Consider the following 18,104-nt stretch of genomic DNA (forward strand, 5'->3'; position numbering starts at 1 on the left):
AGCAGTGTTTAAATCAGTACTCTGTAGCCAGATGACATGAGTAAATCGCATAGTGAGTGAGGAATCTGTGGAATAGGAACGACTATTAGAGATGCAAAGCAGGTTTGCAGATAGAGGTTATCTGACACAGCAATTAACCCATGAAACGATGAGAGTGCAGGGTCTGGAAACTGACAGGAGAGTGAACAAACCATACAGACAGATTAAGAGGATCCCTTTTGTTTCACAGTAATATTCCTATTCTGCACAGATTTATTCAGTGATTAAAAGACACTGGAGAATCCTTAGAGAAGCTTTTCCTGATGTTGAGGAATTTAAATTACACCCCCCCCTTTACTATCTTATAGGAGGAGGAGAACTATTAGGGACACGGTTATTAAATCTGAATTGATGAGAAAGTGATGGGAGTACCAATGTTTTTATGTCCAAAAAGTAATGGTTCTTTCCCCTGCTTATCTTGTGTTCAATGTTCCAGTAGGACCAAGGGCACCTCATTTACACATCCCCATTCACAGAAATCAATTGATATCAAGGGGTTCTATACATGTCAGAGTGCATATGTAATTTACTTATTATATACTAATAATATAATTTACTTATTTAATAATCATAAATGTCCATGTAGAATATATTTTGTGGGGGGAGACCACTCAGAAAATCAAGAACAGGATATCTCAACACAAATCTTCTATTCCTTCTCCACAGTTTGAGTTACCAGTTGCTATGCACTTTAAACAATGTGGCCACACTATAGCCCAATTAAGATTTATGGAAATTGACCACATGCCACAATTGAGGAGAGAGGGAAACAGAGAGGGAACTAAGGTGGATTTCACAACTGGATACTACAGTATTTATCCTAAGGGATTTGAATAGAGATTATGATTTACATCTGGTTTTATAAATAGTTTTGTAAATTATTTTGTCTCTTTTCTTTTGCAGGTATTTACAGAATATGAAGTAACCAGAAACACTGTTATATTATATATCTCTTGAATATTAGCTGTAATGTTAGACCATAATATGTCTTAAGTTGAGATGATTCAGGTGTTGCTATATAATGAATGTGATTAGGATTTGATTTTTATGTTTGTCATACATGATGAATGATCCTAACAGATCCAAAACATTGTTATTTTGATGGAGTTTTGATTCTCTTAATAAATATTCAAGGTGCTGCAAATTAGACCTTTTTTAGTTTTTCTATATATTGGAGTTTGAGTGATCTCCATTTCCTGTTCTGCACCTGAAGGATCAAGTTACATCCTGGGTATGTGCTGTCCTGACCTATATATACACTAAGCTGCCAAAAGTACTGGGACACCCCTCCAAATCATTGGATTCGGGTGTTCCAATCACCTCCATGGTTGCAGGTGGTCAACTGCTTCTGCAAACATTTGTGAAAGAATGGGTCGCTCTCAGGAACTCAGTGAATTCAAGCACGGTGCAGTGATAGGTTGCCACCTGTGCAATAAGTCCATCCGTGAAATGTCCTTGCTAATAAATATTCCACAGTCAACTGTTAGTGGTATTAGAACAAAGTGGAAGCAACTGGCAACAACAGCAACTCAGCCATGAAGTGGTAGACCACATAAAATGACAGAGCCGGGTCAGAGCATGCTGAAGTCGCCAACTGTCTGAAGAGTCAATAGTTAAAGACCTCTAAACTTCATGTAGCCTTCAGATTAGCACAACAACAATGCGTAGAGAGCTTCATGGAATGAGTTTCCGTGGTTGAGCAGCTGCATCCAAGCCTTATATCACCAAGTGCAATCCAAAGTGTCGGATGCAGTTGTGTAAAACACGCCGCCACTGGACTCTAGATAAGTGGAGATGTGTTCTCCACAGTGATAAATAATGCTTCTCTGTCTGGCAATCTGATGGATGTGTTTGGGATTGGTGGTTGCCAGGTGTCACGTACCAGATGGGAGACTGAAATGACGAGGTCGGCCTCACTTGTGTCACTAGCCCTGACCCCACTGGAGTTGGAACAGAGGGAGTCTAGGACCCAGGGGAACAAGAGCACCAGTAGTTGTTGTATTGCAGCTCTTGCAGATGATGACCTTGGAACACTGATGATCCTCTGATTCAGGCACAGTGGTAAAATGCAGAGCTGGTTTTGTAGATTGCCAGGTGTGCACCAGAACAAGGCAGGAAGCGAGAGGGAGAGACAGGAGCAGTGTCATAGGAATAGCCAGGATCATCAACAGTCGGGCAGAACAGAATCAGAAGCAAAGCCGAAGTCAGGAGCAGAGCCGAAGTCAGGAACCAGTATCAAGCAGGAGGGTAATCAGAGTCAGGTGAGGAACAAGCCAGGTCAGCAACAAGGGACTCACACAGGAACAAGCAGGACACGGGGGAGATGAAGACCAGTCAGCACTCAACATGGGCAGTGACTCCCTTTAAATAGTCCGTCTGGTGCCAATCGCCGGGCGTGTGCACGTGCGAGTGCGTGTGTGCGATCGTGCATTTCCTCGCGCATGTACACAACCGGTCATCCTTCTCTGGACGTTCCTATGAGCATGTGCATTTCTATTCACAATTAGTTTCCCCCGGAAATCCCTTACACCAGGAGAGCAGTACTTGCCTGACTGCATTGTGTCAAGTGTAAAGTTTGGTGGATGGGGGGGGGATTATGATGTGGGGTTGCTTTTCAGAGGTTAGGCTTGGCTCCTTAGTTCCAGTGAAGGGAGCTCTTAAGGCATCAGCATACCAAGATATTTTGAACACGTTCATGCTCTCAACTTTGTGGGACCAGTTTGGGGATGGCCCCTTCCTGTTCCAACATGACTGTGCACCAGTGCATAAAGCAAGGTCCATAAAGACATGGATGAGAAAGTTTGGGGTGGAGAAACTTGACTGGCCTGACCTCAACCCAATAGAACACCTTTGGGGTGAATTAGAGTTAAAACTGCGAGCCAGGCCTTCTCGTCCGACATCAGTGCCTGACCTCATAAATTCACTTCTGGAAGAATGGTCAAACATAACCATAGACACAGGGTGGACCTACTCAATATTAAATTCTACAGAATAAGATTGGGATGTCATTAAAGTTCATGTGCGTGTAAAGGCAGGCATCCCAATACTTATGGCAAAATTGATTTTTAGCCCTTTTAAACTTATTGCTCATGGGAATATATTTTGCAGTGTGTTCACATACAGTCTTTTTGAAGAACTCCCATTTCTGTGTTGTGTTCATCGATGTCAATATTCCCTCCCAGTCTTAGTCTTGGAGAGCAGCTGTCAGTCTTGAAAAATTAGCTCTCTTAAAATTGAGCATTTTTATTTTTCACGTATGTGCTTGCTGTTTACAGCTAACAATAAATGAAATCATGTTATGGTCCCTGCTACCCAGATGTTATTTTATATGGACATTCGTAATAAGCTCTGCATGGTTTGAGATTACCAGGTCCAGCAGAGCATCATTCCTAGTTGGGGCCTCTATGAACTCTACCATAAAATTGTCCTATAGTAGGTATATAAATGTTTTCCCTTTAACTGTTCCTGCAGTACCATTACTCCAGTCAATTTCCGGGTAGTTAAAATCCCCCATTATTATCACTGTCCCAGCCCTTGCAGCCATTTCAATCTGTGCAAGGAGCTTATTATCCACCTCCTCATTAACACTGGGAGGCCTTTAACAAACTCCAATGATTACCTTTGTAGTATGCATCCCCATGTGCAGTTCCTCCCATAATGCTTCAGCCTCATCACACTCTCCATCAACTAGGTCCTCTTTCACACTCGCTCTGAGATCACTTCTCACACAGAGACAGACACCACCAACTTTCCTTTTTCTAGGATAAGGTTGAACAGCTGTGACTGTGGAGGTCTCTCAACTTGGAAGGACCAGCTGATGACTTGGTGTGCTAGTACCACCATGGTAACACCTGATCGTGCCAGAATTTCCTGCTTGACTTTTTCATAATCCTGTGCATCTGTAGCTTCCTAATCATAATAGGCCTTCTGTGATTCCCCAGTCAGTAAGAGGGTGACCAGTCCTGTCCACTGGACTTAAGGCCATTTTTCACTCTCAGCAGTTATTTCAAATGTGACCAGAAAGGTCTCTGGATCATCTGAAAGGATCTAGATAACTTCCATTTTGTATTATGTACGCCATTTTAAGTATTAAGTTAGCTTTTTGCAGATATATTAGAAGTCTAATGAAACTGTTTTTGGTTGTTCAAGGATGTATCAACAGAAGCTAACATGACCCTGACAATGTCTTTGTCTGGCTGTTTTTCAGAAAGTTAGCCAAAACAATTTGTACCAAGAAATGTATATGTTATGTTTCATGTAGTTAGCTCATGATGGAAATTTACAAGTTACAGTTTTGAAACTCGCTCCCCCCCTCCTTTATTTTATCTGTAGTCTATATAATCTTTTTAATGTCTAATAAACTTTGAACATCTCTGAACATAAGCTGCCATTATTCCCGTGTTCAAGGGGTGTTCCCAGAATTCTGCTGATAAACCAGGAATCTCTCCACAGACCGGGGGTCTCTGAGGGGAAAAGAAAATCATTCCTTTCAGCTGGGGGCTCAGCCCGGGATGACCACCCACCTCACTTGGTAAGTAAACCTTTTGTCTTTTTATGACTAAAAGCTCTTTCTTGCCCTGTGTTGAGGGAAGGTCTTGAATCATTCTGTATTGTCTATATAGACCCGTGATAACCTGTCGCTGCTTTTGGTAAGCAGACTTAACTCTTTGGTAGAGTTACAAAATAGTGCACTATAAAAAAAAAAGGTGTTTTTGGTAAACACAGATTGTTCTCTGGTAGAACACACTGTTTTTGGTAAAACAGTGAAGAGATAACTTTTGGGAAGTTATCAAGAGGTTAATAAGTCTGTGGAGCAGATTCTGGTTTATCTGTCTTTTGCTTTTTCTTTCTGTTGCGTAGAAGTATAAGATAATTTGTTGTGTAGAACAAAATAAGATTTGAAGGTAAAATTGTCTTATCCACTGTCTAAATATGGGTCAAGGAGGTAGTTACCCACCAGATCCCCCAGAAAAGGGAGAAAATTGTAAGGATTATGTTGCTAGAGTTTGTGGAACGGACTATTATTTAATAAATCCCTGGGTGGATTGTATGGCAGGCTGGACAGAAGCTATGGGGAGTACAGACCCATTTCCAAGAAAGGGGGCAAATGATCCTTTTCATACAGACATGGTTAAGGGATTATGTTTGGGGGACAAACAAGCCTTTCCTTGGTATGAGGGGGACCCACAATGAAACCAAGTTTATATGAAGAAAGGGGGAGAAAACTGGTTAAAATGGTCACTGTATTGGGTTGATAATAGCAAGGGAAAGTTCAATTTGATTTTCTCTTTAAAACAAAAGAGGAAGTTGAAATTGGATACATTAAAAATATGCCAGGAAAAGCATCAAGCTGAAAAGACATGCAGACCCAAGATTGGACTGAAAACAGTTCAGACACCAATCCCACCCCCTCCGTATAATATATATCCTTCATTAAGTGGTTTTAAAAATGCTGCTGATGATGATTTTTTGATTAGTTTGGGGATGATTACTCCCCAGCCTAATGCCCCTCCAGCCCCTGCCCCTGTCCCTGCGCCACTTCCCGTCCCGGATCTACAACCAATACAGCCAGGCCCCTCCACTAGTCCCAAACAGATTATTAGTATAAAATCACCAGACAAAGAGGGTAGCCAAGTTCAAGGCATCCTTACGGAAAATAATGACAATGAAGGAGAGTTGGAATACGAAGAACAGGGACAGGTAAATATAATAAAATTACAGAAAAAGGATGGTCAATGGAGAAGAAGTGACACCAGTCATAGAAAGGGCAGAGATGTGGAGGAATTTAGAATGCAGCTTAGATCCATGGATAAGAAACAAGAGGGAAAAAGAAAAGATGAGGGGGCCGTAGGAGGAAAGGAGTTGGCTATATTGACACTACCTTTTCTCACAGTAGGAGAACTAATTCTAAAAAAACCCATAGAATTAGAAGATATTAATAAGATTGTTAAACATTGTCCCAAGCCTACAGTATCTCCTGGAGGTACACTTGCTTATTTAAAAAAGGCATGTTTGGGAAGAAATTACACACAGGAAGATATGAGATTGATCATTGATGGTATTCTGGGAAATAATCCAGTTTGGGATTGGATAAATGTAAAAAGCATTAGTCACATAGAACCAAGTAATACACAGGCTACTGCCTATAAACTGAAAACCACAGAAGGGAGAGAAACTATGTGGGAGGAGCTTGACACAGAATTAAAAAGGGTTTTCAAGAATAAGGCTTCCCTCCCTATTGCTACAGCATGTAAACAGAAGGTAGAAGAAACTGTTTCTCCTTACAACACACCTATCAATCCTGTTAAGAAGCCGGATGGCTCTTACAGGTTTGTACAAGATTTGAGGGCCATAAATAATTTAGTGGTTCCATTAGCCCCAATAGTGCCTGATGTGCCATCACTCCTTACCTCCATTCCGTCCGATGCAGAATATTTTACAGTGATTGATTTAACAAATGCATTTTTTCCGGTTCCTGTGGACCACCAGACGAGGGCGCTATTTGCATTTACGTTCCGTAACCGCCAGATGAGCTGGTGTAGAATGCCCTAGGGCTATGTAGATTTGTTTGCAGTCTACTCACTTGCCCTCCAGACCACACTGAGGTCCTGGACCCCTCCCAATGGTTCGGTCCTCATTATATATGTGGATGACCTATTGATTTGTAGTTCAAGTCAGGCGGCCAGTCAGGAGGATAGTTGGTCTCTGTTAGAATGGTTGTCAGGGAATGGTCACAAAGCATCTAAAAAGAAATTGCAATGGTGCCAAAAACAGGTTGAGTACCTTGGTTTTATTCTAAGTCATGGTGAGAGGAATGTCAGTCACAAAAGAGCTGCGGCTCTCGTGGGTCTGCCCCGCCCACAAACAAAAAAGGACATGCTAACTTTTCTTGGTATGATTGGTTACTGCCGCCAATGGATACCTGATTGTTCATTCTATGATCACACTCTAAGGTCTGCCACACTTTCAGAATCATCTGACATTCTCACATGGTCAAATGAAATGGTTGATGCCTTTGTGTACCTGAAGAATGCTATGGTAACGGCCCCTGGTCTTGGACTACCTGACTATAAGAAAATGTTTCATCTGTATGCTAGGGAAAATTGGACAACCATGGCGGGGGTCCTGGCTCAGGAACATGGAGGCAAGCTCCGCCCTGTAGCTTTTTTTTCCAAAGTAGTGCCAACTCAGGTTCAGGGCATGCCTGCTTGTCTGAGAGCTGTTGCATCCTGCGCGATTCTGGTGGAGATGGCTATTTCTTTCACATTGGGACATGAAACTACCCTACACACCACACATCAAGTGTCCTTACTACTGAAAAACATACACACTCAACACATGTCAGCACAAAGGTTGAGCGGATATGAAGTGATTCTTCTATCTGATCCCAACTTGATTATTAAATATTCTTCAGCAAATTCAGGTCCTACTCCAATTTTGAATGCCCTACTGGGGCTAAAGGGGGAACAGGATGAAGTGGCACCAGAACACAACTGTATAACCCACATACAGCAAGACACTTCCCCTAGGTCCGACATGTCAGCTGTGGCTCTTGATGGGGCCCCAGATGTGTTTGTAGATGGCTCATGTTCTAGGCCAAATGATAATACTTACCATGCAGGATATAGCATTGTGCAACTTCCTGACAAAATACTCGAGGCAAAGCCAATCCCATATCAGTCAGCCCAAGCAGCCGAACTGATTGCCCTTACAAGAGCATGTCAATTATTTGCAGGACAGGATGTCAACATTTACACAGACTCCAAGTACGCCCATGGTGCTGTACATGATTTTGGGGTCATTTGGGAGAGAAGAGGATTTATTGCTGCTGATGGCAAAACCATATCTCACTCTTCTTTGATATCTGATCTACTCAAAGCCATACAGTTACCAAAAACATTAGCCATTCTTCATTGCAGGGCACATACAAATCGCAGAGATCATATTGCCAAAGGAAAAGCATTAGCAGATAAGGTAGCAAAGGAAGCTGCATTACAACAGGTGGCCAGTGAACAGATGCCTTTGCTCACTTCAGGCGTCAAAACTACCCCACATGACCAGATGTATGCAGATTTACAAAAATTTGCTACAAAAATTGATTTAGCAGACTGGAATGGTTCTGGAGCACAACTAGATCCAGCTTCTGGTCTACTGTGCTTAGAGGGGAAATCATGCATTCCCATGTCAAGTGCCCCATTGTTCATTGCACAGTACCACGGTCTAGGACATAGAGGATGGAAAACGACATGTGAAACATTATTGCAGGATTTTTACATTACAGGTTTATCTAGGTTGGTGAAAGAATGTTTCTAGGTGCATTACATGTATAAGGAACAATCCACAGAACCCAAAGAAATCAAAACACCAGCATCTAGTGTACCCAACTACACCTTTCACCCATTTACAAATAGAATTTACCCACATGCCAAAAACAGGACAGAGGCAAGAGTTTTTGTTGGTAATGGTGGATATGTTCAGCAGATGGGTGGAAGCATTTGTCACTAATAAAGAAGATGCACAAACTGTAGTCAGAATTCTTACACAGGAGATAATACCCAGATGGGGATGTCCGCTGCAGATAAATTCTGATAACGGACCAGCTTTTGTGGCCAAGGTATGTCAAGACTTGGTAAAAGTACTTAAGATAGATTGGAAGTTTCATATTCCCTATCATCCTCAAAGTTCGGGTATAGTAGAAAGGATGAACAGGACAATTAAGGATAAGTTGAGGAAGGCCACTGGAGGAACCTATACCCACTGGAAGAAGATGTTACCTGAAATTCTAGCAGAGGTAAGAATGACACCTAATAAGACTACAGGGTTATCTCCTTTTGAAATATTAATGGGAAGACCATTCCCCACTCCTTGGGCTAGACAGCCACTTATGTTAGAAAGAGGGGACCTTGACCTGGTACAACAAGAATATGTGAGAAAATTGATTCAAACTTTAGATCAGATTGAAAGAAATGTTGCTCGCACCTCTCCTTTATCTTTTCAGGAACCAACACACCTTTTCCAAGTGGGAGATGTCGTAGTGGTCCGCCAACTCGCTAAAGACAAGAAGCAAGGCTACCCCTTTGGACCACCTACTACGGTGATAGCGGTTACCAGAACGGCTGTTCTGGTGGAGAATTCCCAGTCCTGGATCCATGCTAGTCGAGTGAAGAAGGTGAACCAAACACCTGAGAAATACGAGAAGGAAAAAGGAGGTGAAGGACAAGTAGAAAATCCTCGAAGAGCGGGTGAAGTCGGTGAGAAAGACCCTGAAGATGACATTCCTTACTGCCCCTCATGGTGAAGAAGCTCTGGGTCCTATTGGGCACACTGACTGTGCTCTTTTTCCTGCCAGTATGGATCCTAATTAACTGTATTTATCACCCTGAGGACTTGGGTCTAATAAAAGGTATCTGTGGTCAAGGACTAGTTTTAAATGAGACCCAGATAACCAAAAGTGAAAGAAAGTCAAAAAGAAGTTTTGAAGAGAACAATCTTTTTCCTTTTTCAGGAAAAATTTTGATGATGCAGTTTAAATATGCTTATGCTCAAAAGTCAGGTTATGATAAATGTTGGATATGTAGTTACATCCTAGCACATATGAAATTCCTCTTCTGGCCGTTCCAGTCAAAATATTTTTGTTAATAAAAGGGAATGTAAGTATTGGTTTGACCAATATTACTTCTAATGCCACCATATCTTTTCCAACTCTGGGAGTCACTCAACTCCAAGATTGGTGTTTTAGACTGGGGAATACTTCCCACAAGGGAAAGGGAATGTGCTCTCAGTCCATATTAAACATATCTGATCCTGGAAGGAGGGATGGAACTTCTTCTGTGAAACTCTGGCAAGTAAATGGTAAAACCCTGAATGAAAGTTTAGAAGGGATACAAGATAATGTGGGGGAAACTATGTTTGGAAAACTTCTTTTTTATTTTACACTTGTTGTCACCCCTGAATTTCATTCTGCAATACAAAAATTGCCAATTTCCTTGGGAAACAATACCTATATCTGTTGTGGTAAGATCTGTTACCCTTGGATACCGAGTAATGTCCAGGGCTGGTGCTATGTGCCAATCATGGCAGCTATAGACCAGAAGGAACACCAGGTAAAAGCCAGTACATACCCAAAATACCAACTAACTCTGAGACAGAGAAGGGAAACCAAACAAGAAAAGGTAGATCTATTCTCTACAGGCGATAAGGTTTGGTCATGGTTCCCTACCTACACGGGATGGGGAATAACACTCATGAACAAAATAAATAATTACACAAACATTATTGATGATATACTGGAGAGGAACTCTAAGGACATAGGGTTGCTAAATACTGAGACCAGAGCTATTAGAAAACAGCTGGAGATGCAAGAATTAGCTATTGAAAGCATGAGTGCTGCTCTGACAGGTTTGTGTGAGATGACAGAGGATTATGAATGTTGTACTTGGATATATAATACCACAATGACTGTTCCAGATTATTACGAAATAATAAAGCAACACAGGGAACAGGTAGATGGTTTGATGGAAGAAGCTAGAGCTATAGGAAAAGATGGATGGACTCCTTTTGATTGGTTAGGATCAGGATTTGGTTCCATCTTTTCATGGATGAAAGGTATCGCTGTAAGCATAGTCATGATATTGTTTTTTGTTTTATTTTTATATCTATGTTTTAAATGTTCATTATATTGCATTGCTAGAGCTACAAAGCCGCAAAATACAAATGAAGGTTATCTGGCTATGTACAAAAAGATGAATGAAGTAAAGAATTGAGATCATGTTCATGATCTCAGAGGGGATTGAAAGGATCTAGAGATGGGGATTGAAAGGATCTAGATGATCCTAGGGGCCTCTATGAACTGTACCATAAAATTGTCCTATAGTAGATATATAAATGTTTTCCCTTTAACTGTTCCTGCAGTACCATTGCTCCAGTCAATTTCCGGGTAGTTAAAATCCCCCATTATTATCACTGTCCCAGCCCTTGCAGCCATTTCAATCTGTGCAAGGAGCTTATTATCCACCTCCTCATTAACACTGGGAGGCCTTTAACAAACTCCTAGGATTACCTTTGTAGTATGCACCCCCATGTGCAGTTCCTCCCATAATGCTTCAGCCTCATCACACTCTCCATCAACTAGGTCCTCTTTCACACTCGCTCTGAGATCACTTCTCACACAGAGACAGACACCACCAACTTTCCTTTTTCTAGGATAAGGTCGAACAGCTGTGACTGTGGAGGTCTCTCAACTTGGAAGGACCAGCTGATGACTTGGTGTGCTAGTACCACCAAGGTAACACCTGATCGTGCCAGAATTTCCTGCTTGACTTTTTCATAATCCTGTGCATCTGTAGCTTTCTAATCATAATAGGCCTTCTGTGATTCCCCAGTCAGTAAGAGGGTGACCAGTCCTGCCCACTGGACTTAAGCCCATTTTTCACTCTCAGCAGTTATTTCAAATGTGACCAGAAAGGTCTCTGGATCATCCTTAGTAGTAATCATAGACAAGAAGTGACCCACATGGATGGCAGAGGAGCTGTCTCCAAAACCTTTGACATCTGTATCACCTCAGTCACTGCCTTTCTGTCCGTTTGCGCATCACTTGCTAACTTTTCAAACAGCATCTGCGTTTGTTCTCGTACAGCATTAATCTGTTTATACAGCCCTTGTGTTTGTTCCTATATGATAGTGTTTGCTTGCTGCTGTGCAGCGTTAGACAATACCAAATGTTTTAAGATTTCAGTCAGTTTAAGTAGTAGCCCTTTAAGTAGTAGATTCTTGCTAAAAGTGCCCGCAGGCCTCCACCATATGTCAGCTATGGATGGGTAGCAGGTACAAAGCTCCCTGGGGTGAGCACACAGATATCAATCCAGTGGAGTAGTGGTAAACAGTGGTATGTTTATTTGTGCTATTTACAAGTGCTGTACAGTGAGGTATGTGACAATTGTGCACATAGAGACATGGACACTGACAGCCATCTTTTTAGGTCATGGCCATGTTGTCTCTCCTGTCCTCCCTCCTCCCTTTTGAATGGAATGTGAGGCTGTGGGTGAACGGAGGTCAAAAGGCCACTTATCCTAGATGAGCACAGCTGGATGAGCTCCATGGCTTTAAACCACTAATTGGTCTAATCCCAGGTGATCTTCTTTGAAAAACCACTTTCCACTGCCCGATCGTAAAACAATAACTCAGTCAGTCATGACCTGTTAGGCCATTATGGCTAAAGCGGTCATAAAACGTATATTCCACATGAGTCATTTTTCATACAAATTCATACACTTCAGCAGGAACTGGGCACCTTAATATGAAGTACATATTCAGATAGGTCATTTTAATATGAGTCACATGACACCTTACATCCCTATGTAGCACCTACAAGAGGGTAGAAAGCATTTTCTTTTATCCGAAGTGGCAAAGAAATGCTAAGTTTGGTATCTGTGTGTTCGGAACATAATTCTAAATATTAATATGCCAGTTGCTAGGATGCTATCTGTACCTATTGAAGGTTATTGACCTTAGTATGAAATGGGAAGGCATTTGGTCATAACCTTGGTTACCGCCTAACACCCATCCCCAAACTGGACGATTGGTCATTTGTTCTCAGGAGCAGAGGCTGACTGACAACTCATGGGGCCCCCAGGCAATAGGAAATCATGGGGCCCCTATGTTCTTGCCCACACTCAAACCACACCCAAAAAAGCCTATGAATGGTACCAGGGGCATCTCATGGGGCCCCCTACTGACCCCAGGCCGTCGGTCAGTCCGCCCCTGCTCAGGAGACACCCCTTTGAGATGATAGAAGAAGACTGACAACATGGAGAAAAATTAGCACTCTTTTTAACATCAATCAGGAACCAACTAAGACTTGAGAGCCAAAGCAACCTTTTGTTCGGACCATTGGACTCTGCTCAAAGCAAGAACTTTTGCAAGTATTCTGCCTTCTGAACTTCTTTCTTTTATTTTACTGTTGTTTAATTGCTCTCTTTATATGTTTGTTACATCTTTTTCTGTAAATATTTTAATTGCACCATTTTGACCTTTTTAGTAATAAATCCTATTTTCTGAAAAGCGTTGAACTGTCTCTAAAGCTTTTATGAAAACTAAATAATACCTGTCTCTGAAGAGTGCCACTGTATGTAATAATCCTCTGAATACATCTGTCTGTGGTGACAGGGTGTATTTCAGACGCTTATACTAATATCATAGTGTTACTGCTAAGATTTGTGAGTTTCCTCCTTCTCTGTAAAAAGGTGGTGGTGGCAGTGTGAAGGGTTAATTGCATAATTAACCTGACCCAGTAACAATCGCTCTCAGGCTGCTGGCACATAGATTGTGGTCCCACAAGCTGGAAATCTTTGTGCATGGTGCAGCTGAGAGTGGCATTGTTACGCAAGTGACAGCACGGTGTGAGATCGGCTGGTCCTTCAGTCACGAGTTGGGGAGAAGGGCTGGGGTCTGATGCTGCTCACCGTCACAGGGTAAACAGCCTCGGTTCACACTACTGTGACTTGAAAGTCACTCGACTTACAGTGCGACTTTGCCAGGTGACTTGAGTACTACTTTGAAGAGACTTTGAAGCAACTCTGAAGCAACTTTCAGGGAATGCCGTGGTGATCTTCCTGTAATGTCGGATCCAAATCACATCATTATAGATGAGGATCCAACTTGGAGGAGGCTTCCATTAAAGTCTATAGGCACAAGTCAAATAGAAGTCACCTTGAAGTAGTACAGGAACCTTTTCTAAAGTCAGAGCGACTTCAGTAGTGTTAATTAAGACAGTTCTCATTGACTAACATGGGATTTCACATATCATGCGACTTGGGATCTCACAAGTCGAATCCCAAGTCACGGCAGTGTGAACCTAGCCAAAGAGTTCAAAAACTTCCAAAAACAAAATCCTATCTCAGCACTAACTGCAGAATCAAAAAAATCCTGACTATCAGGCTGTCTAAGAATGCATGCAGGTAAAAAGCCATCAGCCTTTACAACCACTTTAATGTTGATAAATGTAAATTTAAGCACTTGGGGGCTAAAATCATGCATACATTAAACACACTAGGAAGAGAACAGCCAGGAGAGTCAATGGTTGAGAAGGATCTGGGTATTCTGGTAGATCATAAACTTAAAGTGTTACTAAGCCCACAACAGTAAAATCAGTCGTATATGCAGTAAAGCATGCTTGTTATACTCACTGTGGAACCTAAGGGGTTATACCTCTGCATTGTGTAAAAATGCTGTTTGATTCTGTCTAATCTGATCCTACCCTTCTTCCAGTGTGCCCCTCTTATCTCCTGATAAGAGGTATTGTGTGGAGACACTCTGCACACGCTCAGTTTGGTGTGTATTGCTAGAGAGTTTTTTTTTTCTATGGAGACTGCATGTGATCAACACAGGGCTAATCAGCACTGTCCAGACAAAGGTCAGGGGTTCTCCATCTTCCTAGATGAAATGAAAACTACTTCTACAAGCTTTAACATGTGCTCGGCTGGATACTGATAGAAGTCACAAGACTTCTCCAACTTTGGATGAGAAAAGGTATTTCGCAGTTTATATTTAGTAAAATAATTGCATTTCTATGTAGTGTGTACTGTGGGAGACCAGATATAGTGAATGCAGGGTCCTGGGTTTAGTAACGCTTTAATAATAGCATGCAATGCCAAGCTGCAGTTTCTAAAGCTAGCAAAATACTTTATTGTATTAAAAGAAGTATAGATTAAGAGAGATTCAAAAAAGTAAAAATATGACATGCACACAATACATTGTAATCTGTTAGTATTACATTACTGTATCAAACCATTTCACATACATTTTGTCCCTAGTGCTTTGTCCTGTGCCCTGCCTGCACTTTTACTGTTCTTCTGAGAACGTCCATGGCATCCAAAAAGCTTCCCTTTAGGTCAAAAGCGGTTTTAGACCAACTAGAAAACAGTGATAGTGAATTAGAATCACTTGCAGAATTGAGTTATAGTAAATCGTGTGGAAATTCGTCATCAGACACTGAACAGGATTCTGCGACTAAGCTCAGTGATGTGCGAACTTGACGCTCTATTTCAAATTTCAGTGTTTTTGGTTTTGATACATTATTGAATTAAATTTATTATTATTATATTATTATTTTTTTATAATTATTTATTATATTATCATTTATGATTTTGTGTTTCAAACTTTATCATACCCAGGATGTTTACTAAACTCTTGTTTGGACAGATTTAAGTGAGTTATTCCTAAGAAGTACAGGCCTACAATATAAAACAAAAAATTTCCATGCAAAACAATGTATCGCTTTGACATTCAATATATTTAGTTAGACCGCCAAGGAGGTTAACCCCTTACCTATTTACATTAACCCTTGCTCCAGCGCTGTCCTCTGCTTCCTGATGCTTTGGACTAGGAGAGATCCCTTGGCATCATTGTGTACGAATTAGGGCTTTTAACCCTGCACTATATGTAAGAGAAGCATGTGTGCAATTGCAGCCAGGAGCACCATGGAGAGGAGGCTTTGCAAGAGTGGTCTCACAAATGGAGGCAGCTTATAGGAATAAGGAGTAAACCTCTTATACTTGTATCCCTAGATTAAATGAACAGTTAACCCTTGAAGCAATGGAGGGCCCCACTGCAAGGTAAATTTTGTTCTTGTGCTTGGAGTAGAGGCTTTAATGCATTTTATTATCTCAGAATCTTTTAGTGCACAGGTACACTATTCATGGGGGAAGAGGACCTCCAGTGGGGTCTGATTATTTTGCTTTTTTGAACATCAAATCATAAGAAATGCAATGATTTAAATTGTTTTCAGATACTTCTGCTGTTGGGTTTTCTTCTTAGTAGGAAACTGTTTAGAGAGGGTAAGGTGAGTGTTAAGGCTTTTTCAGCACGATGTACACCAAACATTTTCAGTGTAAATAGGTTAGCTACCTTACAATGATATCCCTCTTCAATGTAAAAAAAACCCTCTATATTGAATGTAAAATGCTATTTGAAACAATTTAGGTTTGCATCATTTATGTTTTCAGTGCTTAATAAATTTGTGGCATGAACAATGCAAGAAACAAAAGAGAAACCATTTCAGAAGTGTTAAGACCATTAACCTTTAAACAGATGAATAATTCCAAACAGCCCTGTAAAATTAATAGAGCATACAGTACAGGTCTCTAAACTTCATTGGATACATGTTTCATAGTTCATCTTAAAGCTTTTTCCTCGGCAGACTTCCAGTGAACATGTATATAATACATTACCTTAGTCAATAACTTTATACAGTTTCTAGTTTCTGTGCAGTACTTCTTTAACTGTTTTATATCTATTTGGGTTTTGTTTTCCAGAAAAATAGTAGATCATCTACCTAATAGACAATTCATTCTTTTTTTTCTTTTTGAGGGGGGGGGATAGCCCTCCCCAGACATGATACTGCAGTAAACCTGTCAGTGAATAAGAGAACTGTAATCTTCGCTAAGTGAAAGAGTATGTTGGATAATCAAGTTGGCAGTGCCTCCACACAGAACAGGTCCTTTGTGAACAGAGGGGATTCCCTTCCTGGAAAATGAATCAGTGATCTAAACAAAGTGCATTCATCCATTGTACAAACAGGTATTATCAGCAAAAGGGCCCAAAATGAATTCTGTTGGAATTGTACATACCCTGGTATATATATTTATTATTATAGATACCTCCAGATGAATATTGCAGCAAAGTCCAATTGCAGTGGCACATGAGGATGATCTGTATTCATGATGGAGACCTGAAGACAAGACCAGCAGTGACAGGGGGATCCTCCAACTGCAGTTCAACCAGCTTGGAACAGAACTTTTCACCAGCAGAAACTGTGATGTGGAACTGGAGCCCAGCTGGAGTCAGTGGAGTCAGCTTCTCTACTTTGCGCTTTAGTCCCCCCCTAGTGGTTTCTAATCTAGGGAACCTCTAACTGCCAGAGGTGGCCATTGGATTCCTAACCTGCCTTGAGCCTATGCTAGTTATTAAACCCTAAGCTAAAACTAGCTATAGAATCAAAAACCTCTGTGTATAAGGTCATGTGGCTCAGTTCTCTGTCTCTCTTCACTTCTTCATTCAGGGGTTTTCAAAGCCTCTCCTCCAGACGGGAAGTGTAATACATAATTATACATAACACTGTGATATTAGCATCTAACAGTAGAGGGCAGCAGATCCCCACACAATGTTTTTACAATAGGTATGTCATGTCAATTATTGCATCATTTTGGTGGGTTAAATCTCCTATCAATGGGGCACATTCCGCAAGATCATCAAAATGGTAACAAGCAGCAGCAAGCAGGAGTAGCTCATTAAAAGCAGAGGCTATTTTTGAGACAAGGTTTATGTAATAGGACATCAAAAACACATGCCAAAGCGCTGACAATAAGTAACAAAACTTTTCTCAGACACTGGACCAATACCCTGATAAATCTACCTTTTGACATTTGGAGTGTCTTCTTGAGCAATGTCATGACAATTGGTGATGTCACTACTACTCGGCATTCTGCTCCTTTGAGAACTTGTTGAAAAGGAAGCTGTAGCTGATGACATGTAGTACAGCAATCTCCTTGTTCAAACTTCATTAACTCTGTGGATCTATATTTCCTACACGACTGTTGCATTTTTTCTACCTTCCTCATTTTGTGATACTGCAACCTGTATATCTATGGTTCCTCCATAACCTCCACTGATTCTTGATCATTTCCCCCCTACCTCATAAGTATGCAGGATATTACCAAGTTGGTTGCCTCCACACAGTGGGAAATAAGAAATGGTAAAATGATCCACACAGAGACACAGCAGGGAATAAGCAGCGGTAGGTTGATCCTGATGAATATCATCTGGTGGGAGGACTATAAAAAATACCTGTAACTAATCCTTGCCTCTCTGCTTTTTTCATGAGTGTCTCTAATACTCTAATACACATGTCAAACCCAAGTCTATATCTGGCCTGCCAAGCCATTTCATGTGACCCTCGCACCTCTTCTGCAGCTGTGGCCCCCTGCCCATCTCCGCGTCCACCTTGTCCCAGCAGATGGCAACAGAGAGGAGGACAGATCTCCTCGACCAGATCCTGCGCTTCTCCTTGC

Source organism: Staurois parvus, unplaced genomic scaffold, assembly GCF_062004578.1.
Source record: "Staurois parvus isolate SC_StPar_1 unplaced genomic scaffold, SC_StPar_1.0 ptg000287l, whole genome shotgun sequence".
Classification (NCBI taxonomy): Eukaryota; Metazoa; Chordata; class Amphibia; order Anura; family Ranidae; genus Staurois; species Staurois parvus.